Below are 16,176 nucleotides of genomic sequence, written 5' to 3' on the forward strand. Positions count from 1 at the left end.
ATTTGCATATGGATGGGTTCAAACTCGAATGGCATGGTCAGAAAAAAAATGATGTATTTAGGCCCAGATCTCTGTACTAGTGTGAATGTATGACATTGTTCTGCATTCTGTCCATCAATTGTTGTTTTTGCATTTGCCACCCAGAGTCAGGCGGGTATGCCCAGGTGTGGGTCACGTGCTCTCCATGCCACTGGAGTCCAGCTATCCTGGCTGAAGAGGGGTGAAACCCCGAAACCGGTCCTAGGATGCTTGTTTCCAGTCCAGGGAGCACTTGCCCTGGCATTTCGTGCTGGACTGTTCCCAATGGGCACAGGGTCAAGACTGATTTGCATATTGCTGGGTTCAAACTGGAATGGCATGGTGAGCAAAACAATTATGGATTTAGGCCCAGATCTCTGTACTGGGGTGAATGTATGACATTGTTCTGCATTCTGTCCATCAATTGTTGTTTTTGTATTTGTCACCCCGAGTGAGACGGCTATGCCCAGACGTGGGTCCCGCTCTCTCCATGCCACTGGAGTCAAGCTATCCTGGCTGAATAGGGGTGAAACCCCGAAACTAGTTCTAGGATGCTTGTTTCCAGGTCAGGACGCATGACCGCAGAAACTCCCCCCAACTACTGGGTCAGCCGAAGATGGATGGGGAGGGAGTTCCATGTCTTGGCCGCCAGGTAGGAGAAGGATCTGCCTCCGGCGGTGGCTCTTCGGATGCGTGGTACGGTGGCGAGGGCGAGGCTAGTAGACCGTAGCTGGCGGGTGGGCGTGTAGAAGGTCAGGCGGTCATTGAGGTACTTGGGGCCCAGGTCGTGGAGAGACTTGTGTGCGTGGGTGAGGAGCCGGAACGTGATCCTCTTCTTGACGGGGAGCCAGTGTAGGTCTCTAAGGTGGCTGGAGATGTGGCTGCGTCGGGGGATGTCCAGGATGAGTCGGGCGGAGGCATTCTGGATGCGTTGGAGTCTTTTCTGTAGCTTGGCTGTGGTTCCGGCGTAGAGGGTGTTTCCGTAGTCCAGTCGGCTGGTGACGAGTGCCTGGGTGACCGTCTTCCTGGTTTCGGTCGGAATCCATCGGAAGATCTTGCGAAGCATGCATAGGGTGTGAAAGCATGATGAGGAGACGGCGTTGACTTGTCTGGTCATCGAGAGTGAGGAGTCCAGGATGAAGCCCAGGTTGCGTGCGTGGTCTGTCGGCTTGGGAGTGGTGCCCAGGGCGGGGGGCCACCAGGAGTCGTCCCAGGCGGAGGGCGATGGTCCCAGGATGAGGACTTCCGTCTTGTCTGAGTTCAGTTTCAGGCGGCTGTTCTTCATCCACTCGGCGACGTCTTTCATCCCTTCGTGTAGGCTGGTTCTGGCGGTGTCGGGGTCTCTGGTGAGGGAGAGTATCAGCTGGGTGTCATCGGCGTAGGAGATGATGTTGAGGTTGTGTTGGCGTGCGATGGCTGCAAGAGGTCTCATGTAGACGTTGAAGAGAGTGGGGCTGAGTGAAGATCCTTGCGGAACGCCGCAGATGACTTCGGTGGCCTCGGATCTAAACGGGGGGAGGCGGACTCTTTGTGTTCTTCCGGTGAGGAACGAGATGATCCACTCCAGTGCCTTCTCTTGGATGCCGATGTTGCTGAGGCGTTGGACTAGGGTGCGGTGGCAGACAGTGTCGAACACTGCAGAGAGGTCCAGGAGGATGAGTGCCGCTGTTTCCCCTTTGTCGAGCAGGGCTCGGATGTCATCGGTGGCTGCGATGAGGGCGGTCTCGGTGCTGTGGTTGTCTCTGAAACTGGACTGCGAGGGGTCGAGGGATCCGTTCGTCTCGAGGAAGGCGGCAAGCTGTCTGTTGACGATCTTCTCGATGACTTTAGCAGGAAAAGGGAGGAGCGAGATGGGGCGGAAGTTTTTGAGGTCGGTGGGGTCCGCTGTTGGTTTCTTCAGTAGAGCGCTGAGCTCGGCATGCTTCCAGCTCTCCGGGAAGATGGCGGTGTTGAAGGAGGTGTTGATGATGTTCCGGAGTTGGGGTGCGATGGTGGAGTCGGCCTTGTTGAAGACGTGGTGGGGGCAGGGGTCGGTTGGAGATCCGGAGTGGATGGTGTTCATCGTGCGGGTTGTGTCTTCGGTGGTCACCGTGGTCCAGGTGCGGAGGGTGGTGGTGGGGGGCGTTGGTTCGACGGTTGGGTGCGTGGATGGTGCGCCGAAGCTGTTGTGGATGTCGGCGATCTTGAGGTGGAAGAACGAGGCGAGGGAGTCGAAGAGATCTTGTGATGGAGTGATGTCGTTGTTGCCGGTGCTGGGGTTGGAGAACTCCTTGACGATGGTGAAGAGTTCCTTGCTGTCGTGGGCGTTGTTGTCCAGACGTTCCTTCAGTGAATTCTTCTTGGTGGTGTGAATAAGCTGGTGGTGCTTGCGGGTGGCGTGCTTGAGGGTGGTCATGTTGTCAGTGGTACGGTCGAGGAGCCAGGTTTTCTCGAGGGTGCGGCAGGTCTTTTTGGAGTCCTTGAGTTCGTCGGTGAACCAGGATGCCTTCTTGCTTCTGGGTCTGCTGGGAGGGTTCTTCAGTGGTGCGAGGTGGTGGGCGCAGGTGGACAGCCACTGCGTGAAGTTGCGGGCTGCTTCGTTGGGGTCCTTTGTGCAGGCGGGTGGGCTCTGGCTGAGGGAGGTGGTGAGCTGGTCGGCGGTGATCTTGCTCCAGCTTCTGTGGGGAACCTGTTGCGGGTGGTGGTGGGTCGTGGTTCTTCTGAAGCTGAAGTGGACGCAGCTGTGGTCGGCCCAGTGGAGTCCGGTGGAGTGGCTGAAGGTGATGTGCTTGCTGGATGAGAAGACGGGATCAAGCGTGTGGCCGGCGTAGTGGGTGGGGGTGTTGACCAGTTGCTTGAGTCTGAGGTTGGCGAGGTTGTCCAGCAGGGCGGCGGTGTTGCGGTCCTTGTTGTTCTCCAGGTGGAAGTTGAGGTCCCCTAGGAGGATGTAGTCGGTGGAGGGGAGGGCGTGCGGGCTGATGAAGTCCGTGATGTCTTCGCTGAATTGTGTGCGTGGTCCCGGGGGTCTGTAGACGAGGGTGCCTCTGAGAGTCGTCTTTGGGTCGGTGTGAATCTGGAAGTGGAGGTGCTCGGCGGCGGCGAAGGCGTCGTTGGAGTTGGTCGTGATGCGGATGGTGTTCCTGTGGACGATGGCGATGCCTCCTCCGGTCTGGTTGACGCGGTCCCTCCTGATGATCTTGTACCCGTCCGGGATGGCGATGGCGATGTCGGGGGCCGAGGAGACGTTCATCCAGGTTTCCGTGAGGAAGGCGACGTCTGGTGATGTTGTGTCGAGGAGGTTCCACAGTTCCACGGCGTGTCTGTGGACGGAGCGGGTGTTGAGTAGGATGCACTTGAGGGGGTTGTTGCTGGTGTTCGGCTTGGCGGGTGCGGTGCCTTTTCGGAGGCAGGTGAACTTGCAGGCCTTGCAGGTGAAGGGTCCGTGGATGCGTCTCGGGGTGGCCCGGCAGCAGGCGGGGATCTGGCCGGCATTGAGTGCGTTGAGGGCGGCAGCGTCGTAGGTCTGTCGGGTCGTCTTGCATCGGCGGGGGACAGGGGTCCTGGCACTGGGCGCGGTCCAGGCGCGGACGGGCGTAGACGGGCTTGCCTTTGGCGCGCCTTCGGCGCGCAATCGGTGCGCCCGCTGCGCTCGTCCGCTGCGCTCCCACGCGGCGACCTCCATAAATGGCGAAGTGGGAGGGAGGAGCAGCTGGGAGGTGGGAGCGGGGTGGCCAATGGGCGGGCTACAGAAAGCAAAAGGGGGCGGGCCGCAGGGGAGCAGCGGCGGGGATCGGGTACGGCGAAAGCGGCGGGAAAGGACAATGGGACGGAGACAACTTCAGGGGCACAGAAGGCACGAAAATACAATCACAGGCACGAAAATACAATCACAGGCACAGTGGGCTCAACGAAATACCAAGTCAGGGGCACAGACAGGCAAGCAGTTTGCAGAACGGCAATCCGATCGCACGGCTGTGCGAGGCAGCAGCGGGGGGGTCAAGGGTCCCGGCACTCACAGAGGGAGCTGCGTGGTGTGTGGAGCGACAGCTCTGTCGAACCCATAACTCGTGAGGAAGGGGCAGTGGTTACTCATGAGTTGTGTGTTTTATGGAGTAAGTGGGTGTCTAGGGCGTGTCTATGGGCATATCTCAGGACTGCCATGCTTTTAACCCTGTCTAGAAGGCCATTAGCGATCCAAGATAGGATTTGTATGGGTTCTCCCTTATATAATGTTTGCACCATAGTCGGCATGTGGTGACTGAGGTGGAACTTTTGTGCTGCCAGTCTTGAGGGTCAGGTTGGACAGCGGATCGGTGTGTGAGGAGGCCTGGTCATCTGGCACGAGAGCCATGCGCTTGTTTGCAGCAAGTGAGAAAATGAGTGCTGTGGTCAATGAACATAGATGAACCATAACATGGGACAACGGTTCCAGACCCTCCCCCCAACCAGCCCCCCACCTAATACTTTGTGAAAGGAAGCATATGACACCCTATAACAGTGCTAGTAACAAACCTAAACTAAATTAGAGATCTTAGTACGAAGCTGCGTGGTGGGCCCCTCCATTCATCAGGATATGCGTGTTGCATGGACTGAATCCAGCTGGATACTTTAGCTTGTTTTGGACAGTTCAACTCAGTTTCCCGGGCAAGTACCTCCCCAGTTGGAGTCATCCAAGTTCATGACTGCATGTCTTAGATGGTAGGGCTACGGGAAAGATCAGTGTCTTTGGATCCTAGGTCTGGGGGTTTTGGAGGGCTCCTACTGGCCGAGGGCTTCCCCACGGATCGAGCGTGCCACGGGGCACCAGCATCTGGTGGTCCAGGCAGATCCTCGAGATCACGGCCAGCAGTCATCGGCGCGGCCGATGTACCCCCCCGGGACCCCGGCCCCTCTGGGAGCGAGTGCATCGCCCGCCCTTGGACCCAGAACCCGCAAACGGCACCACTCCATTCTGGGGAAACAGAGGGGGCCGCCACTCGGGATCCAAGAGGGCACTCCACCGTGAGCCAGGTCCAGGCCGATTCTGGCGAAATGAATACGTGGAGTTTTCCCTGGAAGATGACTCGAAGACGAGCTGGAAAGATCAGTCGGTATTGGAGGCTGAGATAGCGTAGCTTCTGCTTGACCTCCGTGTAGGATCATTGTTGGTCCTGGACTTCCCTGGTGTAGTGTAGGAAAATCATTATGTTGTGGCCTTTGTAGCTCAGGGCTGTTTGGGACCGGGCTGCTTGTAGGATAGCATCTGTGGCCGGTGAGGGGGCCTGGTGGTGGTCTGGTTGCCAGAGATCAGTGGGCCCGCTCCACCGCAAACCATGTTGACAGTGCACCCACTGGCATGCAGGACTTAGTCCAATTTTCAACAAAAGTAGCCACCTGACCCTGCTCAACTCCTTCAGGGAAGCCCATCAGTCGAAGGTTGTTAAGCCTTCAGCAATATTCGGCATCCTCGGCACTCCTCTGTAGTTCCTTTGTGTGAGATTGATGTTGCGTGACTTGTTCTTTCAGCTGATCCACCTCTCCTCGACCGTTGAGAGGTGGGATTCAGCCTCCTTTTTGCGGGCCGTGGCATTGCGCAGGTCCTGGCATATTAGTGCCATGTTGACTCAAACCTTACCTATCTTGTTATCGACTGAGGCCTGCGACGAGCGAGATCTCTGTCTGGGAGTGGATTCTCACAGTGTCAGTGGGTCCCGGGCCATTTGAAGTGTATTGCTCGATTTTAGTCTGTGCTGCAGACGGTTTTGTTCCTTTTTCTTTCCCGATAGTGAGTTTGGGCAGTAGACCACAGTTCCGCAGGGCATCTGATGCCACTCAGGTGGACTCTGTAGATGGGCGCCAGCCTGGTCCCTCAAGGCGGTGGGATGGACTCACAAGAGTGTACTGCGAAGGAGTTGTGCGGTTCCTGCAGGTGGTGTCCTCAAGGACGCCAAGGAGGAGATGGCCGTGCTCCCGTCTCCGATCGGGACCACTTGTGCACCCAGGATCGGCCTTCAGTGGTGTGGAAAGTTGATTCGCCATGCGGCGTGGGTGGGCTGGTGACGGGGGATATCTGTTGCCTCCCTCGGGGGCACTGCTTCTACTAGCAGGGCCCCGACTGCCTCGTCTGATGCCCCGTCACTCCTATCCTGGATATGATGAGATCTCTTCAAGGGTGCCACAGGATGCTTCAGTGGTTGCCAGTACCGGTACCAACACTGTTCGGCCGGGTGAGATGTGGCGGAGGTCTCCTCCAAAGCAGGAATCTCCTCTCGTCTGCTTCCCTCGGGGCATTGACCTCTTCTGCCTCATCAGGGTATGACCGGCCTCAGAGTACTGCAATCGAGAATTGTACGTCTTCCTTCCGAGACCGTCTACGCATCGCTGCCACTTCCATGCCCGGTGACCTACAGCGGTGTGAGGGCCCCACTGGTCCAAAGTCCTCAGCGTCAGTCCAGCGTCCATGAGAGGAGGGGGATTTCCTGTTACTGTCAACGGAGCCAGGAGACATTGGGTAGGCCCAATCCCAGCCTGTTTTTTTTGTGGCTTTTTAGTGGAGGAATGGATTGTTGTGGGCCTCCAGCCCCAATCCAAGGCTTGCCACTCAACTCAAGGCCCAGTGACGATGAGGCACATCGATGCCCGCCTGGCCTCAGTACCCCCTTTCAACTGCGTCTGCCTTAGGGGCAGTCGCACTCCCCAGGAACGAAGGAGTCTGGCTGGGGAACCATCTGTGACCTGCCCCTGCAGTTCTGGGATGGGGTGCCCCCCCCCCCCACTGCAAGCCCACTCGGGCTCTCAGGCCCCCAGGCGTCTCAGTGGCCCTGCCGCGAGCTCCCCAGTCACATGCTCAGGGTCTTTGTTGGGGCAGCCATTGTGTGGGGCACCCCGAGGCCGCCGCCGCCGCGGCTTTCGGGCTAGCCTCCAGCGGTCTGAGACTGGTGCCACACCCCACCATATCTGCCTCCTGCTGGCTGCCCCAGAGCCCACACCCACCATTAGTTTCTGTAGATGTGGGGCTCACCCTCAGGGCTCCGGTGGTGTCTCTTCACCTCCAGCAGCAGCGATTGTTCTGGGCGGGACACAGGGTATCCTCCCGCCGCCGCCCAGAATCTCCGGCTCCGACTCATGGCTGGGTTACCTCACTCCAGCCGGGGTCCCGGGACCGCCATCTTATTTCGGGCCTGGCACCTCCACACGAGACTGGTCCGCACCAGGGACGCTTCCTCGCTGAGCGACAGGCGTCGAAAGACTGGCACAACCAGGGAGGATTGCAGGATTGGCGTTAGTGTGTTAATGGTTTCGGAGTGGGTGACGGAGGGGTCCGGAGCACTCAGAGTGCGACCACCATTTTGACGCTCCAAGCCACGCGTCTCGAGATGATGAATTTTATAATTTGAATAATATTGTGTAACGTTAATGGTGTATCTATCAAACAAAAGTATGGAGGTTTAATTAGGTGGTTAACTTCTTTTTCTCCACAAGTTTTACTGCTTCAGGATACTCACCTTAAAACCATTATTACTACAAAATTGGGTTTGCTTCATCGAGTTCTAATTTTTCCGATTGTATTATACTTGCCAGTTGTGGCAGTTTTAAAGACTGGAAAAAATGACATATACTCTCATTTGAGGCCACATATTTAGATGCATATAATTTGTGATAATGCTGCAAATTTCTTTTAGCTATCATATCCTTTTCTGAAACTACAGCCCCTGTCTCCGGTTCAACCATTTCCATAATTGTTGCCATTTCCTGCCTAACCCTGATTGACTAAGCGAGGAACTTCCCCACCATCTTGCCTTCCTCATACACCTGGTGCTGATACAACCGGGAGATCTGTATTTCCTCTAGGATTAATAATTCCCTTAACTCATGCTTCGCTTTAGTGAATTGCCTACCTGCTGAATTTTGTGTCCCCAGCCGGCTAGTCCTATTTTGTAAAGCATTGTGAACTGCAGATTGGGGTCCAGCTATTGCCGGGCTTTTGGCTTTTGAGGCCATAAATGCCACCATCTTCCATGGATTGTTGCCTGAAAGGGTCCCCAAACTGAAAAAAATTATGCAGAACCCTTATTTATCTGAAAACAAATCCTCTATATACATTTTCATATTTCCTACCCATTCCTGGTGAGAAAGAAAGCGGCTATCCATCTGCCACCTGGACCTATCCCTCTTCCTAGTTTCAACATCCAGATCGATACTGACCAATGAATGATCAAAAAAAGCATTACCCCATATTTCAAAACAAGCAAAGTTGAAAAAGCGAGAGAATTTTAAAAAATCTATTCGAGAAGCTGATTTAAATTGCTGTAAAAACAGGTATATTGCGAAAACTCTGGATTAGCTGTGTGCCATGGGTCTACCAGTTGAAACTCCCATTACATTATATCTATTTCTTTCTTGGTACATGGCTTTAACTGTCTATTGATTTTGTTTGAAGTGTCCCTTACTAAATCCTGTATAAAATTAAAATCACCACCCATAATTACAGGGCCTTCTGCTCCCAAGTTACTAAGTTAATCAATGGTTTTGTTGGTAGCAGCTAAGGGGGTTGCATACGTTTTTTAACTGTCCAATGACTGTGTTTCTGGAAACAATTATTTGATGACTGCAGTAAAGGATTGCACAGTTGGATTGAACCTGAGACAGGGGTGACACTCTTTGGATTCTTTAGACAGAGGCAAAATCAAACACTGAGAAAAGGGGCTGATGTATTTATCACTATTATTTTGTGAGTTGCTCGATCGTTGATCTTGCAGAATTGGAAGACAAATAGAGTACCAACCAATCAGGAATTACATAATAAGATGCGCCGAACTAAGACGTTCGAGGAGGCATATGCAAAAAGACTTGGCGGTACCAAAAGATTCAATGCTTCTTGGCAATTTATGGAGGAGGTTGAAAACGAAGCAGGGTAAAATTCAGCCCAACAGCACTTGACATCCTTTTTTAGCCAAGGAGAAACATAATATACAGAAATATAAGAATTTCTATATTAGAGGTAAAGTGGCACTTTGGTGAAGAATATTTTAACATATGGAAGATTTACCTTTAAAAAGATGGTGTTTTAAAGAGATTAAGATTGAAATTTGATGAGATGCACTATGAATTATAATGGTTTGCTGCTAAACTGAGCACAGCTGCACTTTTATTGAAAGTATACCAAAGCATTTGTTAAACACCAGGGTGGTCTGATTATTTATGTATGTGTAGTATAGCCTCTTATGGATTGCTCGATGTATAGATAAAATACATACCAACGTAAGGAAGGTCTACTTTTTAATATGAAGGCCTCATAGGAGACCGAGATAGAAATTCAACGAATTGCTCTTTGAATGATAACAGCTATTTAATAAATTTAGCACTTTTGCACTTTATTGAAAGTTTGCCGGACTATCTGCTTTTTTTGTTTCGTTTGCAGATCTGGACTTTGTTGGACATAAGGATCTAATGTAATGATGATGAAATGACAATTATGAATATCGTGTATCCAATGTATCTGCTTAATAATTTTTTTTTTAAAAAAAGGAAATGTAATAGAAATAAACAAAGTAGAACACAATTAACATAATTTTTTTTATTTATTTTTATTTATGATTACTTAAAAGCGTCCCCCATTCCTCTAAAAACTAAACATCAGAAACAGAAAATATAACTTAAGAAATATGATATTTATTTATTTGAACAGTTTTTAAAAACAAGACCCAGCAGGGTATCAGAGCGCTGTACATCGACGCCAGTTGGTTAAGTGGGTACAGGAAAACAAAATAGATACAACAGATGCAAATTGCCACAATAATAGACATTTAAGCAGCTACCCCAGATGCACAATGTATAGTAGATAAGGGGGGGTTGAGGTTGTAAGGCCTTTAAAGATAGTTTGTATGGCTTGTATGGCCTTTGACTTCTTTTTTAAATGCGGAGGTTGAGGGGTTTGTTCTGACCTCTGCCAGGAGAACGTTCCATATTCTTGGGGTGAGACCAGAGAAGGCGTGGTTGTAGGTTCTCTTCTGTGGTTTCAGCAGTAGCGTGTTTGAACTTCTTAGGGCACGATTCCCACCAGATAGTTCAAGTTTATTTGCCAGGTAAGTGAGCGTGTTCTAATGCAGTGCTTTGTGCGTCACGCAGACTATCTTGTACCTGATCCTTGCATCAAGAGAAAGCCAGTTGAGTTGGATTAGATCTGGTGTTATGTGGTCACTTTTTCTTGAATCTGTGATGAGTCTGGCAGCTGAGTTCAGTGTGGCCCTTAAAGAGGCCAGTTTAGCCCTGGGTAGCCTGGCCAGGGTCACAACTCCGTAGTCTAAAAGGGAAATAACTCGGGATTGGACAGCTAGTTACAGGTCAGAAGGCAGCAGAAACGGTTTGATTTTCCTTAAAGTGAATAGTTGATGATTGGCTCCTCTAGTTGTCAAACTAATGTGGTCTTGCATATTCAAAAATGTATTTATAGTTAGGCCTAGTAATCTGGTGGATTTAACAACATGGGGGGTGCAGTTGGGGGCTGTTAGTTGTTTAAACCAATCCTGAATGGGGACAGGATGATTGTGGGGGACAAGCAGGAGGAATTCAGTCATGAGTGTATTTAGCATTAGGTGGTTGTGAGCTAACCACTGTTGAGTTTTCAAAAGAGCACAGTTGAGAGTAGTGATGTTGTCCGGTAAAACCATTTTCATGCACAATTGAGTATCATCAGCATACATGTGATAGTGTATGTTAGTGCATTTCAGAATTCCGCTGAGAGGTTCCGTGTACAAGTTGAAAAGTGTGGGTGAGAGTGCGGATCCCTGCTGGACCCCAGTTGAGACCGGCTTACTATTGGAAAGATCGTGGTTGACTTTGATTCTTTGCGTTCTATTTTGAAGGAACGAGGCAACCCAATTAATGACTGGACCCAATAACCTCATCTTTTTTTTAAGAAGATGAATTAGTTTGTCATGTTTGACTATGTCAAACACCGATTAAAGATCAAGCAGTATAATTAGCCATGGTCCGTTCTGGTCAAGTAGTCTTAGGGCATCGTCAGCATTGTGTGTTAGAGCGGTTTTGGTGCTATGTCCAGATCTGAAGCCAGATTGGTATTAGTCAAGGAGTTGAAATTGTTCAATGTGATTACAGAGTTATGTATGTAAATTCTCAAGTAGTTTGGATAAAGTCATGTTATTAGAAATTGTTCGGAAGTTGTTAGGATCAGATACGTCTGCATTAGGCTTCTTTGGGATGGGGGGACAAGTCCAATCTTGAGGCAATCTGGAATCAAGGCTTGCATGAGAGATTCATGTACAATCTTGGACTAGAGAGGGAAAATGGAAGAAGTAAGCTCTTGAAAGAATTTGGTGGGCATAGGATCATTGAAGTGATTTGAAGGTTTTAATCAAGTAATAATGTTGAGCTGCTCGGCATCATCAGGTAGCCTGAAGGTATTCCATGACACATCACTTTTTAGAGTATAGACCATCGAACCGACAAGAGGAGAGCTCGCCCAAGGCGGCCATGAACAAGGAGTGGACTGTGCCTGATTCTGTATATCTGGCAAGGAGAGTTGCAGATCTGATTCGATCTTTCTTGTTTTTTTTAATGAAGTAGGCTCAGAACTCCTCACTGCTTGGGATTGAGTCCTTCAGTGCCGTGAGTTGATTAGAGGAGTAGTTCACTTGTGTTTCATGATTTTGAAAAGTTTTTTGATCTGTTTTTGGCTTTGTCGAGCTGCGACTCAAAGTGATCAGTTTTGGCGCTTTGGATATATTTGTTATAAGCATTTCTTATCATCCTTGGCTGCTTGACATTAGCTATGGAAAGAGAATTTCTCCAAGATCTTTCTGCAAGCCTAAGTTTACATCGTTCCTCATTAGGGGAGCTGTGGAATCACGGTTTTGAATGTTTGCTAGGAATCCGTCTGAGATGCATAGGAGCAAGTGCGTCGAAAATACCAGTCATCGAATTAATGTAGTGATCAGTAAGTTTATCCAGATTTGTCATGCTGGGGAGCGGAGGAAGAAAATTATTGCTCATGATGGTAAGATCATTTACGTTGATGTTTCTCAGATCTCGTGACCATTATTTGGTCTTAAAAGGTTGTGCTTGCCTTCTCAACACCCTTTCCAAGATGCGAAAAGAGATTAGGAGGTGATCTGACCAGTTGCAAGGTGATATGTCGTCTAGTTGTATAATGTTCTCTTTGGCTATGATTAGATATAGGGTGGAACCTTTGTTATGTGTAGGTCTGTTGCATGACTAGGTGAGGTTCACGTCAGAGAGGAAAGCTTTGAAAGTGCATAATAAAGGATAATTTTTGTCGTTCCAGTGTAAGTTGAAGTCACCAAGGAATAGATCATTGTGGAATTGGTCAGAGTTAACTTATATGATCTCCATTATTTGTTTGATTAACAGAAGATTGTCTCCGGGGGGGTCGGGTAGATCGTGTAGAGTGTACATATTATCTTGTCGTTGTACAAGATTTCGATATCTATGTGTTAACAGGTGTACATCGGTGCTGAATGTGTCTGTCTCAAGGAGAGACTAGGACGATGGATGCAAGCGATGCTACCCCAAATTTTATGGTCTATCCAGTCTGATGATGTCATAGTCGGGGGGACCTAGAATGTCCAAGATTGGTGTAGAGGTGTCATTGAGCCAAATTTCAGTTGAAATCAGGAGGTCAAGTTCTTGTGAGGGTATGACAATTGCAATATAGGCTGCATGTCTTACTGCTTATCTGCAATTAATAAGCATCGATTTGATGTGAGATTTGGTTACTACGGTTTCAAAGTGTGATGTGTGGACAGTTAGTAAGTTTTCCTTGCTCATAGATCTAAGCCTGACCCTGGGTTCTCTAAACAGATTGGAGGGAATAGTTTGGATATTGAATGTTGAGGGAGATGAGTCAATATGAGCAGATTTGTTCGATAGAAAAAGGTACTGAATGTCCACATCAGTCAAATATTCAGTAACCCTATGTGGCCTAGAGTAGTGATTAGGAATTTTACAGTGCACAAGCATGTTTTTTAATTATTTTACCTGCACACACGGTTGGAACTAACATCAAAGCTGCAGGACAGGATAAACATCCCCTCTTGTTTGCATTTGAATGAAAAAAAACATTTTGTTCGGGGAATAGCAACCACCTCCTCTTGGAGAGACAGTGGCAGTGCCAACATTTTGTGACTAGTCGCGTGACTTCTAACGCAGTAGGTGCCCATTTGAATGAACACAAGGTCGGCCTGACATGTTTCAATGGTACGTGTCACACAGGCAAGAAAAACAACACTTAACTAAATAAAATCAATGTTGACTTAAAGACAACATGCTAAGAGAAGGCACTCTCAGGTTTTGAACACAATAACCGCACCTCATTCCTTCTGCATTCCAACTTGAAAACAAACAACTATAAGTTTCCTCTTTAATTGGTTTACAGAGGCCTTTTAGAAAGAGCCCTATGTGCCATAAATAAGCCCCTTGATGAACGGCCCCGATTGGGAGAGCGAGGTGCTCAAGAGGCCCCCTGGGAAAGGAACACATGTCTGCCTATTATTTATTGTTCCTGGATTGGCCCCGGCCACTTCACAAACACGCATTCAGAGGCACACCAGCAGAGGCCAATGGAAACAAACACACGGACCGATGAACTCGTTCCACAGAGCAGGAATAATAAGAACATGCAACGCTTAAAACAATACATACGAGATACCAGGACTGAAACACCTGAAAGAAATATTGGGCCCCTGGTAACCCTAGCCCTGCTCACATGTTGTGACCCTTGCAGAGAGCTCAGAATAATTGTGCCAACACCCCACGTGAGCTGATGACTGGGCAAACAGAAAGATTCAGGTGTTCTGTAGTTCCTCGTAGACATGAGGCGTTCTGCAAACATTTGACGTGGGAAGCCAGGAACCGTCCCGAAACAACGCATTGGCCAACTAAGATCTTTTCCTATTACTTTGCGAACATGGAGGTTGTGCAAACTTGGAACCCCATCTATTTTCCAGTAAAGTAGGCAGATTAATCACACTTTTCCAGATTGATAACACCCGTTACTTGTATTGTACGCAATAAATGAAAATCTTGGATTGTAGTCTGTACAGTATTCTGTTCTACTTGAATCTAAAATGCATCATACCTATAACTATTAACTTCCCACTCCTATTGTATCTAAACACTTTAATTCTTGGTAACTCTTAAAAAGCAACAAAAAAAAGGCACGCATCGGAAAACCCAATAAATAGGCTAGGCGGTGTTGGCTCGAAGTTGGGCCTCATGTGAAATCTATTTATATATTCTGAACACAGCCCTGCTTCAGTCGCGGTCGACATGATGGGCAGGAGGGGGCAGGGGGTCGATCGTTCGGGTGTTCTCCTGGGGTGAATTTAATTTTAAAAAATAAACTTACCTTCCCGGGTCCCGTGCCGTCTCAGCTCCTGGCTGAGTCCTGTGGAACAGAAAGCAGGCAGACTCCCTCCCCTTCCCTAAGCCAATCACAACACTGCAATTGCAGCGTTGTGATTGGTGGGGACAGCCCCCAGCCAAGCGCCTATGGGGAGGTCATTTTCTCCATGTAGGCTGTATGCAGCCTACATGGGTGAAAAGGGAGTTTGCGCGTGACTGGTTTCAGTCAGGGCCCGCGGCAATGGACTAGCCACTCCTCCCCGACCCGCCCACCCACTCATCCCCAACCAGGCCTACCCTCTGTTTTCTCACAGTGAGAGAAGCAGAAACATAAAATGGTAGTTTTACCATTTTATCTTTCTGTTTCTCACACTACGAAGATGCAGTGGGGAGACGCTCCTCCGCCCTAATGGAGGAGCCAACCCCTGGGGGTGAGCATTATGTTTCAATGCCATACGTGTAGAGGGATCAAGAAGGTTTGATGAGTTGATGTTTAGGTAGACTTTAGTAGTGACATGAGGCCTTGGTTCAACCACAAAGGATAACCTGATGGTGCAAGGGAAAAGGTCAAGCTGATTTCTAGTAACTGATGAAGATGGGGTGGGGAGGTTGCGCTGGTATTAGCGGGTTGTGGTTTCACTGTGGAGGTTATACTTTGACCTTGATCCAGGGAAGACATGGCTTGGCAGTTCGGGCTGGACTGTTCCCATGAGGCACAGGGTCAAGACTGATTTGCATATGGCCATGTCTAAACTGGGGTGGCGTAGTGGGCAAAAGAACGATGGATTTAACCCAGATCTCTTGACTGGGGGAGAATGTCTGCATTGTCAGCATTCCGTCCATCATTTGTTTGTTGTAACGCTTTTCGCCCTAAGTGGGATGGGTATTCCCAGACGTGGGACCCGTATCTCACTACGCCACTGGAGTCAAGCTATCCTGGCTGATGACGGCTGATAGCCAGAAACCGGTCCTAGGATGCTTGATTCCGGTCCAGGGAAGATATGGCTTGGCAGTTCGGGCTGGACTGTTCCCATGAGGCACAGGGTCAAGACTGATTTGCATATGGCCATGTCTAAACTGGGGTGGCGTAGTGGGCAAAAGAACGATGGATTTAACCCAGATCTCTTGACTGGGGGAGAATGTCTGCATTGTCAGCATTCCGTCCATCATTTGTTTGTTGTAACGCTTTTCGCCCTAAGTGGGATGGGTATTCCCAGACGTGGGACCCGTGCTAACTACGCCACTGGAGTCAAGCTATCCTGGCTGATGACGGCTGATAGCCAGAAACCGGTCCTAGGATGCTTGATTCCGGTCCAGGGAAGACATGGCTTGGCAGTTCGGGCTGGACTGTTCCCATGAGGCACAGGGTCAAGACTGTTTTGCATATGGCCATGTCTAAACTGGGGTTGCGTAGTGGGCAAAAGAACGATGGATTTAACCCAGATCTCTTGACTGGGGGAGAATGTCTGCATTGTCAGCATTCCGTCCATCATTTGTTTGTTGTAACGCTTTTCGCCCTAAGTGGGATGGGTATTCCCAGACGTGGGACCCGTGCTCACTACGCCACTGGAGTCAAGCTATCCTGGCTGATGACGGCTGATAGCCAGAAACCGGTCCTAGGAGGCTTGATTCCGGTCCAGGGAAGACATGGCTTGGCAGTTCGGGCTGGACTGTTCCCATGAGGCACAGGGTCAAGACTGATTTGCATATGGCCATGTCTAAACTGGGGTGGCGTAGTGGGCAAAAGAACGATGGATTTAACCCAGATCTCTTGACTGGGGGAGAATGTCTGCATTGTCAGCATTCCGTCCATCATTT

Source organism: Triturus cristatus, chromosome 4_1 (genome assembly GCF_964204655.1).
Source record: "Triturus cristatus chromosome 4_1, aTriCri1.1, whole genome shotgun sequence".
NCBI lineage: Eukaryota > Metazoa > Chordata > Amphibia > Caudata > Salamandridae > Triturus > Triturus cristatus.